Source organism: Mytilus edulis, chromosome 2, assembly GCF_963676685.1.
Source record: "Mytilus edulis chromosome 2, xbMytEdul2.2, whole genome shotgun sequence".
In the NCBI taxonomy this organism is placed as follows: Eukaryota; Metazoa; Mollusca; class Bivalvia; order Mytilida; family Mytilidae; genus Mytilus; species Mytilus edulis.
The window spans coordinates 100,308,897-100,323,224 of record NC_092345.1 but is presented as its reverse complement, the minus strand read 5'-3'; the positions used below and the strand labels follow the sequence as shown (position 1 = coordinate 100,323,224).

Genomic DNA, 14,328 nt, shown 5'->3' with positions numbered 1-14,328 from the left:
AGACAACAGATACGAGATCCATCCACACGAATGCAAGATGTGAGCGAACATTTCGAAACGTGCAGTAGTGGAAAATTTACCGTATATCCGTTCTATAAAATGAACGAATCGAACAAATATAAAAGACTGGCAAAGGAAGCACACTTTATAAAGGACTTTCAGCCAAAATTAAACGGATCTACTTAAACACGTTTGATTTATCTCCCCTTATCGTTATTGTAACGTAATAAACGTTACCAACGGCAGTGTCGTCAAGGACATTGTTAAAACGTCGCCTGAAGATTGCCAGAAGGCATGAAAGCGCTAGTGACAATATTTTAACGAACTGTTATTATTTGATGTGAAATGTAGTTTGCAAATTTAAAAATATTATTATATACATTCTGTACACCGTGTTTATTTACTTTTGCTATATATATATATATATATATATATATATTCCCAGAAACACAAATCATAAAAAGCAAGAAAAAGTGAATATTTTTCGTAATAAATGAAAACAAGATCCAATGACAAGCAAAAGATACATAAATTTTATATACATATATTTGAAACAGTGTTAAAACTGTTGTATTTAATCATGTGGAATAGGGACCCAATTATTTTCCAATACTGTGAATTCATTATTATTCGATTGGATACCAATGTTCGTGGCTTCTGTGGATACAGATGAACCACGAAATCAAATGTTGAATGAATAACAAATTTTCTATAGGCTTGTATGTAGACTTTGACAAAACCACGAAATTAAATATCCATAAATATGCAAGTTTTCCTTAGTCCAAGAAAATTGGTACCCACGAAAATAAATGACTCCACAGTATTTAAATGCTAATCTGATTAAAATACAAATCCTGACTGTCCAATTTTTGCTTACAAAGATATGAAAGCCCTCCATTCTACTTTCTGTTTGATGGACATTTTAGTATCCTCTGGTTTTGTTCGATTAATACACACCTTCAAGAATTTGAAAACTGAAATTTCATTAGCTGATGTAATAATTACCAGAGCAGAATGCAAAACAAATATGTTTTAATCAGATTGGTGCAATGCAATTTTCAGTGAAGGACTGAATGGATTGCAAATGGTCTAAAAATATCAGAAGGACCTAAGAGCTAAGGTTCCACAGCTAGGAGTATTGTTAAGGGATCACGACCAGCATTTAAGAGAGCAATACTGTTTTGAGTAAAAAATAGGCTCATTTAATTCCCTTCCTGGTTTTATAAATAAGTAATTTGGAGTGTTTACTCAGACAATAATCCACCAAATACCTTACAGAATCACACATTATTCAATAGAAAATGATGAAATGATTTAATGAATATCCTTCAAAAATACTACAAGGGTTATCTCCTACATAATTTTCAGTTAGGAGCTAATCATTTATGGGTACTGGATTTAGGTATCTTGTAACTGGAATCATTTTCCATTTAGAAATTGTTTTGAAACAATACTGATTTTGAACATATTAGACATTGTAAGTAACGTTTTCTTACCTAATCATGTATGATATTTCTACATTAAATAGACCATCGTTATAATAGTAAAACTTATATCACTTTTCAAACACCATTAATCAAAATATTATTTTTTTTTAAAACCAAACAGGATACAATAAGGGTGTATTGCCAATAAATTTTAATAAGAAATAACTTTTCTTTAAAAATAACATCAACGATTATAAAGAAGTTCTATATTTTCACAACTTTCCATCCAAAAGTTTATAATATGACAATGTTAGCTGACAACTGTCTCTCACATACCATCTTATAAATCTCTCCTGTCTAACTTATTAAATTTATTGTAGACAATTATTATATTTCACATCAATCAATCAAATCTTGAATTTAATCACCCCCTTGACAAGTACAATCATTTAACTTATCTAATCAATATTAATTTTGTTTTTCAAACTTATAATCGAACATGAAGGGTAAAATTAATTAGTATTTCTGTTTCTTTCTCAAGACAATTGCATTTCCTTTGCGTCAGTTAACTTCAAACTAATGTCTGGTAAAGCTTTGGTCTTCTGTAAACTAAGCTTATGGAGGAATCAATTAAATTTTCAAATTGTCCTGGTAATATTTGTAATTGGCAAATTCCACGCAGAAAATCATCTAAATGAAAAATTGCAAATTAAAGGGCAACAATATAACGTGGTAATTATTCAATATTTACATTGATAATCCATGACATGACGGTAAAAAATATAGTTATCCATCAAATTGTGTTTCACTGCAAATTCAAATTAACTGCAAACTGCAAACATTTAAAAAAAAAAAAAAAGGACAATTTGGCTTTGTATAAAAAAAAAACTTTTGGTTAAAAGCTTGTATTATGCACAAGTTAACCCAAGCTTAAATACTATTATGTCTTTGAGTCCATGGTTTTTGTTTGCTCTAGACAAATCTATGAAAGCCATTATGATCAGAAAACAACATGATGACAAGATTCCATATTGTCAGCAATATAGCACTTTCAGTCGGTAAAATTTATTCGAAATAAATATGAGGCAATAATCACCGATGTTTAAATTTTGTAACTCCATTAGGAAAATATAAATCAAGATAAAAACAAAACTGGAGGGAATCACTTGAACTGCTATGGGAGATATACCCTGTGTATTGATATGGTAAGTGTCTTCTGCTGTGCATGAAAACATCAGGCAATGTCCTTTGCATGCAATAACTTATAGTACCTTCAGATCAAATTTAAATAAGCTTTATGCAAACATTGTAAAGGAATATTCCATCTGGGAAAAAAATATGGAATTCCACAAAATAATATAAATCCTAGATTTATTTTGAACCCTTGGTGGATATTGCATTTTCATTAAGCATTATAATGTTATTAAAGTACTAAATCAGTTGACATCTGATCAACTCTGTCAATTCATATCAAGTAACAAAGACAACAATGGAAGATGACGTTTGTCTACTCAATGCACTAGAGCTACTGTTTCAGCATACATCACATCATTAGTTCCTCAAAACAATTCTCACCAACGATCTTCATATTCATTTCAATGATTAATACCAATTAAAACAAAAATTTCATCATTTTGAAAAGTGGTGTTAGAAAATCACTAGTTTGGTAGCTCAAATACGGAATAATTAATAAAATTGAGAATGGAAATGGGGAATGTGTCAAAGAGACAACAACCCGACCAAATAAAAAACAACAGCAGAGGTTCACCAACAGGTCTTCAATGTAGCGAGAAATTCCCGCACCCGGAGGCGTCCTTCAGCTGGCCCCTAAACAAATATATACTAGTCCAGTGATAATTTCAAAATTGTACACAAGAAACTAAAATTAAAATAATACAAGACTAACAAAGGCCAGAGGCTCCTGACTTGGGACAGGCGCAAAAATGCGGCGGGGTTAAACATGTTTGTGAGATCTCAACCCTCCCCCTATACCTCTAACCAATGTAGTAAAGTAAACGCATTACAATACGCACATTAAAATTCAGTTCAAGAGAAATCCAAGTCTGATGTCAGAAGATGTAACCAAAGAAAATAAACAAAATGACAATAATACATAAATAACAACAGACTACTAGCAGTTAACTGACATGCCAGCTCCAGACTTCAATTAAATTGACTGAAAGATTATGATTTCATCATATGAACATCAGGCACAATCCGTCCCGTTAGGGGTTTAGTATCATACCATCATAACATATATGAGAAGAACACAACCCGTGTCATGCCAACAACTGTTTTTAGAATAAATGTGTTTAGTTCCGATTGTTTGTTTATTTAATAATTCCTTTCTGATATCTAAAAAAAAAAGGAAGCCAAGCTACCTATGCCAGTGCCTGTAATGAGTCATGAACATAGTCATTAATATCTACAGGGAGACTGGTAAGGACCATTAGGTCTTGATACAGCCAAATGACGATTCAACACACATCTGTAAAGTAGGGACCTCATATGTCTTAAGACATAAACATAAAACAAATCATCAACACACATCAATATTTATTTTTAACTTTCATTAAGTTCTTTCAGTTTCTATAACTTACTGAAATATGAAATTGTTGAGTTTGAAAAGGGAGATAGTTCAAATCACTTTCAATTATGCAAAGCACAAAACCATTGCAAAGAGAGCAATGGAACTTTGACTGAAGGATATTCAAAAGACCTACTAATAGTTGTAAGAGATAGTATTTTGCTTTATAAGCTTATAAACATGACCTTGAAAACTTCCCAACTTTACTGGTTTTTTTTATTCAGTTTATTATAACTTTTACCAGTCAAGTCTAGTCAGGCCTCATGATAAACCAGGAGCCACGTAACCTCATGGAAATAAAACAAACACAACTATCCTATGGCTATAAATATAAGAAGATTGTGAGGTAACCTGAATTTGAAAAGTAGCCAGTCTCCCATTAAAAACAATACAAACTCTTCTTGTTTAGCAAAACAAAAACCATAAAAAGGCAATAACATCTTAACCATCTCGTATCACCAGCTAATGTCACTATATACCGGTAGTTAACATTTTGTCATTCTAAACATATAATTTCACCATATTCTAGCTGACAAGGTTTTCCCATTTAAAATTGATTTTTGCTGAATATCTAACATGTAAAATACATTGATTGTACATTTCTCTGATCAGGTAAAATAGACTATTTCATCATTCTGTTTATTTTTTTCTTCACAGTTTAATGTAGATTAACAGATTACAAACTTATATAATGAAAGCAATTTTAGTCTTATGAACATTGCTAGGACCACACACACTTTATGAAAGCTGAGGTTTTCCATCTAAGGGCCGCAACATTTGTTACAAGACCACAAATGCTAAAATGTCTCATCTAACTTGCTTTTTGTGATCATGATTCAATTTTTCATTATTTATTTTTTAAATTTGCATCATAAGTAATACATAAACTTAACATAATCAAGGATCCTAAAACTGAGGTCAAGGTCACATGTAGCCTACAAGACAGACATGTATGCCTCTATATTATTCCATACACCAATCATAGCTGCCCTTTCTATTTATAGTATTCAAGAAAATAAATTCATAGCCAAGACAAACTAACATTGTTCAATGAACCAAGAAAATGATGTCAGAGTCAGATAAATCCTGCTAAACAGACAGACCTTTCAATTATTCCATACACTTATAGTTGACTTATTGTTTATAAGTTCTCAATGTTGACCAATGATCCATGAAAATGAGGTTAAGGTCAGATGAACTTAAGATCACCAATCATGTAAACCTTACTATCATTCCATACACTAAATATAGTTGACCTACTGTGTATGGAAATACATCTAATCATGTTGTTACTTTAACCTTGATCCTCACAAATAGTCCAGAGTAGGTGTATACCATATTTTATCTTAATAGCACTATGATAATTCAAAGGAAGGATTGTCATTGAAATCTCAGATTTAAGGTTTTAATGCCTCTCATGTGATCCAGGTCTTGCATGCTTCTAAGGATATATGATAATTATTGTATGTCAGCAAGAAATATATCTGTACTAATGAGCTACAAAAGAGGTATATGGAGTTACCATAGCTATTGCTTTCAATCCCAAATATCCTCTTTTTAATGCTCAACAATGAATCCACAGTATAGGGTTTATAATGACATTATTAGTCTCTGGTATCCCCATAGAATCCATGTATAATGTTAATTTCACAGTGGTTTAAATTGATCAGTGTTATAATTGTGTCCTCTTCCAGCTTTATGGCATTGAGAACCAATAATTACAATGATTTAGAGATGTGATAATCTGGTATTACATGGAATTCATTTCATTCATACTCAAATGGAATTATAGTTACATGGTAACTGTATTGACTTGGAGTTTCTACAATGTTTCTTTTTGAAAAATGTTAACTGATGATATAAGTTTGATTTATGGCATTGTCATCGCTACAATTTCCTTATTCCGGACGATTGTTTATCAAATTTCATAAAACATCAATTTACAACTGTGCTGATGTTCTTGTCTTTTGTGTAAATTACTAACTGTGATTGATATCGGCAAATAGAGTTGAGGATCAAGTTCGCCAATAGTGACATGTCGCTGAATTCATCATTGCAGAAACACTTAAAGCTTCAAATTAGTTGAGATTGTGATTGAGTTATAGATGTAGTTCATCAAAAGAGAACAAGTTCCCAGTAATCTGTCTTGATTAAAACTTCTGAGAATTGTCATAAATAAATCTCCACCAATGATCTTGTCACAGAAAGGCCACATTTTATATACTGGAAACTTGAAGCTGACTGTTAATCATTTAATTAATCTGTATAAAACAATCAACTGTCTAATCCAAACAAAATTTCAGGTTTAATCAGGTTCACTTCAGAGGATAATTTAGAGGGTTTTTCAGGGGGCATGCCCCCCCCCCCCCTTATCTGAGAAAAATTTGGTTGGTTATATAGGGAATCACTGAAGCATGACTGGAACGGGCCCCTCTTAGGCAGTAAGTAGGCCCCACTTATGAAAATTTCTGGATCCGCCACTGCACTTTATACAGTAAAACTGAATATAACTATAGATAGAATGCGAATGGAAATGGGTAATGTGTCAAAAGACTAACAACCTGTACAAGAGCAGAAAACAGACCCAGGCAACCAACGGGTCCTCAAAACAGCCAGAAACACCCTGACACAGGCTTCAGCTGGACCAAGACAATAATGTATACTAGTTCAGCAAAATGGATACCACACTTAATAGGCAAAAACATCCAAAGGAACAAAAATTAAATAAACTGGTGACACAGAGATATGTCTCACCTTTTTGTAACTTGAAAGTATAATGCAAATATTGAATCCAAGAGGCAAAATTCAAACATGTAAACTATAAAACATTCAAAGACCAAATATCCCAAAATTAGAAGTTCCCAAACTGAATATGTAAACTATGCAAAACATTCAAAGTCAATAGACCATGACTGAGGGGTTGAAGCAAAGTATTTTCCATGGAAATGAGTTTTGCCAATGCTAACGCATCTTCATACCAAATATCATTGACCAACTGCTAGTGATTCCTCTTAAACTGACCAAATCACAAACTAAATACATCAATAGCTTACCTAACTCTCCCTTTTTACTCCATCATGGCCAGACAATAAAACACACAACAGTAACAATATGCACAATGGTATATATATTGAAGAAATCCTAAGGAAGGTAGATCTTGTGATAGAAACATTGTTATCCCCTTTTCCTCCCAATTCGGAACTCAGGATGATAGAATATACAAATTAATTCTTTAAATTTTAAAAACAGTCTGCACCAAAATCTTTCCCAAGTAAAAGTTGAAGACAAATATTCTACCCTTTTTGTTATATCTCTAAACAAGGAAATGCAAATGCTTACTAGTCAGAATGAAATTTTACTAGTCTGGAGCATCAGACTAGCGCTAACAGTGCACACTGTTAAAGTCCAAATATTGATTGAGAAAAGAGAAATTGTTTTCCTGTCTTTCCTTCAGGGTACAATATAACACCTGCACTTTACTAGTGTGAATAGTTTGTACATGACCATTGATTTCTCAGGGATATACAAAGACAAAGTTGACAGAGAATCCTACCTTCCATACATGTACTATTCTTATTAAGGAAGTGTCTGAATATTGTAAATCAAGCGATTATGTCTGATATAAACCAATAAAATAACCCTACAATGACTCTACAAGCATGTTTTTTGTGATGCTTAAAACACCAATAGAACATCTGAGAGAGATTGATATCATACTTAAAGAAAACAAATTTTAACAACAACAAAATATTTAAGAAGACATATAATTTAAAGTTTCCTTCCTTTTTAGAAAATGAGATTAAATGCAGCTGCAAAGAAATTTTTATGCATCTAGATGTTGCTAAGAGTTTAAGACACTGTAAATGATGCTGAGGTTTTTAGGCACCTACATGTTGATGAGGTTATTGGACATCATCATTGACTACCTTGATCAAAATTTTTAATCTGAAACAGGACAGACGGATGCTGGACATACTGAAAAACATAATGTCCAAAGATAGGGCACAAAAAACCCACTGTTAATAGTTTTTCAAAGTTGAATAAGATGGATGTAAACTTTGTAATATATAAGACCTACCTGATGATAAGAATCTGGATTTCTGCACAATAAAGTCCTATTGTATCTGTTTGTAACACTATAAATTTACTATAAATCAGGTTAAGTCCGTGACATCACGTCAAAACTGTGTCATATCTTTCACTGTAAAACAAAAATATCAATTTATTTTCACATGACATTAAGTTTAATTTAATTAACTTTTCAGGTATGCATTTAATTACTGACATAATTTGTTGTACGTGTCATTGGTATATGTAGAAGGCACATTTGTACATGTACAGAACACGTACCTCAGAAAGAAAATGATCAGGGCCTATAATTTAACAACGACAAATCTAACGACTATTTTTATTATGTTGATTGTTTCTTTGTACACGTTTTATTATATTTTACACCTTAAGTTGTAATATTAGTATTAACTTTGACACATCAGACCTTAGGCCACATATCTTTCTGAGGTCAATTGTCAGTTCAGTAAGCTTCTATGTACAACATGACAGAGTTCATATATTTATAAGATTTGTATATTTTCATATTTCATATAAAACCTAATAAAGCAGAAATTTGCTTAGAAAATATACCAAATATAGATGTACCATGTATAGTAACATTTAAACATACATAAACTATTTATTATACCTGGTATTTTTACCTTGTAGGACATAACTTTTAATTAATTATTAGATGTGAGATCTGACAAAATAAATGGTCATATTAAGAACAGCAAATACTATATACTATTTTAAGTTTTACATGTTTTAGGATAGTTTTTAATATCTATTTTAAAAAAATAAGGTTAGGGGTCTGTTGTTCAACTTGTGATTAAACTAATCTATAGTTTTTTATTAACATTTGAAAAAAATCTTAATGTTAGTTGTTTTTTCTTGATTGTTTTTTTTTGAAGATTTGACCAGTTGTTCTATTATACTGATATGCAATACCATAAAAGGATAATTGTTGATATTTGGAATTTGAGAAAGGGGGTGACCATTGGGGGACATTCCTCTCAAAAACTGTCCTTCCTGACCACCAAAAATGGTAGGTCTGCCAATTTGCATGTAGTGGTAATTTTGTAGTCTTAGTGGTCCAAATTACCACAAGGCTAAAAAAAAAAAAAAAAAACTCACTATCTTATCAAAGGAATCACCTAAACAACAATAATAAACTGCACTTGAAGTAAGTTCACAGAATCATATTTCTATCTTTGAACTTTTCAGGTAAACCACAAAATCCAACTGAAGAAAGTGATGAAAATAATCACAGAAAAGAAGAAGCAAATATTCCACTGCTGTCAAATATAGACACGCACAAGCTGACGTGGAGTAGTACTACCGGGTAATTTGGCAGGGAATGAAAATTATCTTGTCATTAACTGTTTGTCCATAGTCTTGACTATAAACTAATTATAGGTTTGTAGACTGTAACCACTGGTAAATAATTGTCTCTCCTAGACTGACCAATACGTATGACAAATGATCCTGACATGACTTTAACTCAAAGAGACAGCGCTATAATTGCTGGAAAAAAGAATCCCATTTCCTGGTCACACTCCAGGAAAATTAATTCTTAGTTTCCAATATGTTCAATGAAATATTCTACACAAGGTTAATGTAGAGGTTTTATGGTATAATAAGTTATCTTTATGTCAGAATGGAACTGGCTTATTTCAGATATTCTTCTAGATAAATCTCTGATGAGCTCCCATGCTGGGAAAGATTTTAATTGTTAATACAATTTTTGCCACAGCCTAGTGAGTAGGTATTACAGGGAAGTCTATAAAATCAAGTCACTTAAATACTCTTCTTCACTGACTTGGTCTAATTAAAATGATGAATAAAAAATATCAAATTTGGCATTTATTACAATAATCAAATTAACTGCTGTATAACCACCCAGAAATACTTCAACTAATGATCATAAACCAGATATAAAACTCTCTGCTTCAGAATTTCATTGTGATCATCAAAAACGATATAATAGTTTCTCGTTTTGCAGCCAGTAAAGGTAGATACCAAATAAAATAAAATCTGTAGTAGTTAATTTGTTATCAATATTCAGTCCTTTGGCAACATTAGCCTGGATACCATACAGTTATATTATCTTCATCACTGATTTGGAAACCATATATTTTCCTTCATTAGGGGAAACTCATAGTAGACAGCTAAATAATAAGGTATAATTAACCCAAGTCAAAGCAATTTCTCAACCAAAAGAAAATAGAATTTGTCTGATATGGAAGACAAATCGACAAGGTTTCTACAATCTTTTTATCCACCGGTATTGTCTACAGGATAACAAATCATCCTGTGCTACATGTCACAGAAAGCTGTAGATTTTCTGCACTGAATTGTGGGAGATTTTAGATGACAATATACCATTATTGAATTTCCATGTAAATTTATCTGCATCATGGCTATATGCAATTTCATAGAACTGTTCAATATTATGTAATCTAAATGACTATGAAGATGATTCGACTTCAAAGAAATTTCTTAATTCAAGTTCATTTGTTATACCACTCATTTGTTATAACAATAGTATTACGGGACAGAATTAAGTTTAAAGCAAAAGGTGTATTCAATTAAACAATTTTCCTTAGGAACATATTGAAAAAGTATTAGGCATATTCGTTCAAATTCAGAATGCTCATACATGTACAATGTGTATGTTGTACAAGTCAAAGTAGAGGCTCACATATGCATAGCATTTAGTATATTGTGCCTTTGATATAAAACAGCAATGAAAGCACTGTTTCTTTGCTTTTTGTGTTTTTTGCTGTGCATTTACTTTGTTTGAGTCATGAACGTATACCATTTTTTCTATTACATGTATATATGTACAAATCTATCAATAAACAAACAGGTCAGTTGGTCATCAGTGATAGTTCTAAAAGTAGAAAACAGAAATTTTATCTCATTAAAATGAGAAAGAAACAATATGGTGTTTATCTGGCTCTGTCTTATATCTATGTTCTATTTATAACAGGTAACACTTGGGTTTTTAATAGGTAATAAGATTTAATGAAAATTAGAAACAATGTGATGTTTTATTAGAAAGAAAAATGTAACAAGACTTTTTGTTTTTGCTTATAATATTCTTAAACAAGGAGAATTAACTTTAAAAGAGGAGCAAAAGATACCATAGGGACAGTCAAACTCATAGGTCGAAAAACAAACTGTAATCTTACTTATTTCTAGATTTACAATAATAAATGCATGAACATGCTAAATTCTGGATATTTAAAAACTTTTGATACCTATCCTTTGGAGATATAACAAATCATAAGCTTAGCTCAAATTGGCTTGGTTGCATATGAACATATTTCTGATAGCAATATAACATATAGTCATGGCTCCTATGGGCATGGCAACAGAAAAGTCAAGTGTGATGAAAACGCAAACATGAACACATTAAGTTAAATAAATCCCTTTATTAGTGCCTATTGGGATCATTTCTTAAATAAGGTCATGTCAACAAAATTTGTTACAAATTGTTTTAGCAAAAATCTGCACAATCTATTGTGAATCCAAAGCCTAATCCAAATTTAACAAAACTTTTGACCAATTTAGGGTCCTTATAATGAAGTCGATGGTATAGGGTGACGTAAATATTTGTTTAACAAACAGAGGATATAGCATCTAGCATCATGTCCTGGAATTGAGTATAATATATTCATAAATAGATTGTCCTCTTTGTTTGACATTACTATGTTCATTAAAAACTTTTAGAGAAAATAGCAAATCCTTTTAAAGTATATTTCCAATACAGTAACAGCTGTTCCAGTAGAGCTCAATAAATCAACAGAATTTATATGATGATAGTTTTCCTTATTAACTGATCGAAGAGATTTCATTCATCCTTTGGCGACAGCTGACATTACCAACATTAATTTCTAAAGTTTTATAGATCCTTTTCCTAGATCTATCCTATTTTGTCTCGTATTTAGTCGCACACACACACACCTTCATGTTTTCATTAATTTTTTAAATGAAAAATTGCTCAAGAAGAGAAATCTCAGAAAAATCATATAAAACACTGAAGAAAAACCTATGGGTGATACAGCAACCCAACAAAACAATACAAATTATTTTAGTATGCGTTTTATGAAAAGGCTTTTTTGGAAAAAAATCTGATGATTTTAGCATGTTAAGAAAACATAAAAGTTGGAAAAGTAAATTTTTCCTAAAAATGCCTCAATGGTGTGCTCCATTTTACATCTTATGGTTGTTCAAACTTGACTGAGTACCATAATGCAGTAGGAAATCTATAGTGACAAAATGGATAATCTACCTCATAAAAATATTTATCTTTAGTTTTTAGACACAACTTTCAACTAGTTGTATTCACAAAAGACAATATTTATATATGTATTAAAAGCTAGTTCATGTGACATTAGAGCAAAACAGTGTACTCAAAAACTGAGATATGAAAAAAAGATATATGTTTTGGAAAGTTATAACATGCTCAGGACTATATAATCATTTCTTATGCAATTATCTTGATAGATAATAAACATTAAACAGTGTATTTACAGGTTTCATTCTAATAAGACCTTTTAACAAATAACTTCTTTAAAATGTACTGCTTACAAAATCTATTAGAATCATTTTGCAAAGTGCTAGGGGCCATCTTAAACTTTCAGTTAGACAAGTGGTTTTTTTTTGCCCTGTGTTGAAGGCATCACTATGACTTTGAAATGAAGCAGCAATAAAACCAATGTTCCATTGCTTTTTGTGTTTTTTGCTATGCATGTACTGATTTTGTGTGATAAATCGATATCTCTTATCCTTTGTTTTTCTACTACTGTTGTTTAGAAATTAGTTTTTATAAGTAACTTCAACAGCATTGTTTTACTATTGATTTTCTGAACTTTTTCATAAAAAGGGTGACTTTTCAATTGTTCTTGTATCATCAGTTAAGCCACAGAATGTCCTACACTAGAGTATGTAGCCCATTGAAAAATTATATACTCCCCACAGAATGTCATACACTAGAGTATGTAGCCCATTGAAAAATTATATACTACCCACAGAATGTCCTACACTAGAGTATGTAGCCCATTGAAAAATTATATACTCCCCACAGAATGTCCTACACTAGAGTATGTAGCCCATTGAAAAATTATATACTACCCACAGAATGTCCTACACTAGAGTATGTAGCCCATTGAAAAATTATATACTCCCCACAGAATGTCCTACACTAGAGTATGTAGCCCATTGAAAAATTATATACTACCCACAGAATGTCCTACACTATAGAGTATGTAGCCCATTGAAAAATTATATACTCCCCACAGAATGTCCTACACTAGAGTATGTAGCCCATTGAAAAATTATATACTCCCCACAGAATGTCCTACACTAGAGTATGTAGCCCATTGAAAAATTATATACTCCCCACAGAATGTCCTACACTAGAGTATGTAGCCCATTGAAAAATTATATACTCCCCACAGAATGTCCTACACTAGAGTATGTAGCCCATTGAAAAATTATATACTCCCCACAGAATGTCCTACACTAGAGTATGTAGCCCATTGAAAAATTATATACTCCCCACAGAATGTCATACACTAGAGTATGTAGCCCATTGAAAAATTATATACTACCCACAGAATGTCCTACACTAGAGTATGTAGCCCATTGAAAAATTATATACTACCCACAGAATGTCCTACACTAGAGTATGTAGCCCATTGAAAAATTATATACTCCCCACAGAATGTCCTACACTAGAGTATGTAGCCCATTGAAAAATTATATACTCCTCACAGAATGTCCTACACTAGAGTATGTAGCCCATTGAAAAATTATATACTCCCCATTCAAAAGTCAATATTATATTGTAGTCTACTATAATTTATGATGAAAAAAGATCTTTTAATCTGTCATTTCAATAACAAGAATATATTTCCTGTTATATTTAGTGAGAAAAAAACAAATTCTATAGCTGACCTGCAACTTATGGAACACAACTGAAATTCTAAGTGTGATGTCCTCTATAACCTTGTTTAAAGCACACCTTTCAACTGATAAGGGCCCAAGTTAGAAACGTCATCATGCTTTCTATAAGTTGATATATATTGTTACCCTTTTAGCTCTGTTTGCCAGTGATTTTTAGATAACATTGTATTATTACTAAATTCTATTTTCAGTAAGGCTAAATTTGTCTTATATTTCTACAAGATATCTAACACACAAACATAAATGATAATATATATAAATATGCATATATACTGAATATTACATCAT

At 31.6% G+C, this 14,328-nt stretch overlaps 1 protein-coding gene across 5 annotated transcripts in view; it reads right to left on the bottom strand.

Annotated features, from left to right (window-relative positions):
* LOC139513676 (polypeptide N-acetylgalactosaminyltransferase 5-like) overlaps positions 1-14,328 on the bottom strand; it is an 82,839-nt gene that overhangs the window by 33,683 nt on the left and 34,828 nt on the right. For all 5 annotated transcript variants that reach the window (XM_071302382.1, XM_071302377.1, XM_071302383.1 and 2 more), the window contains one exon: positions 8,093-8,215. The gene's annotated coding sequence lies outside the window, so the exon portion shown is untranslated. The remainder of the gene's footprint in view (positions 1-8,092; positions 8,216-14,328) is intronic.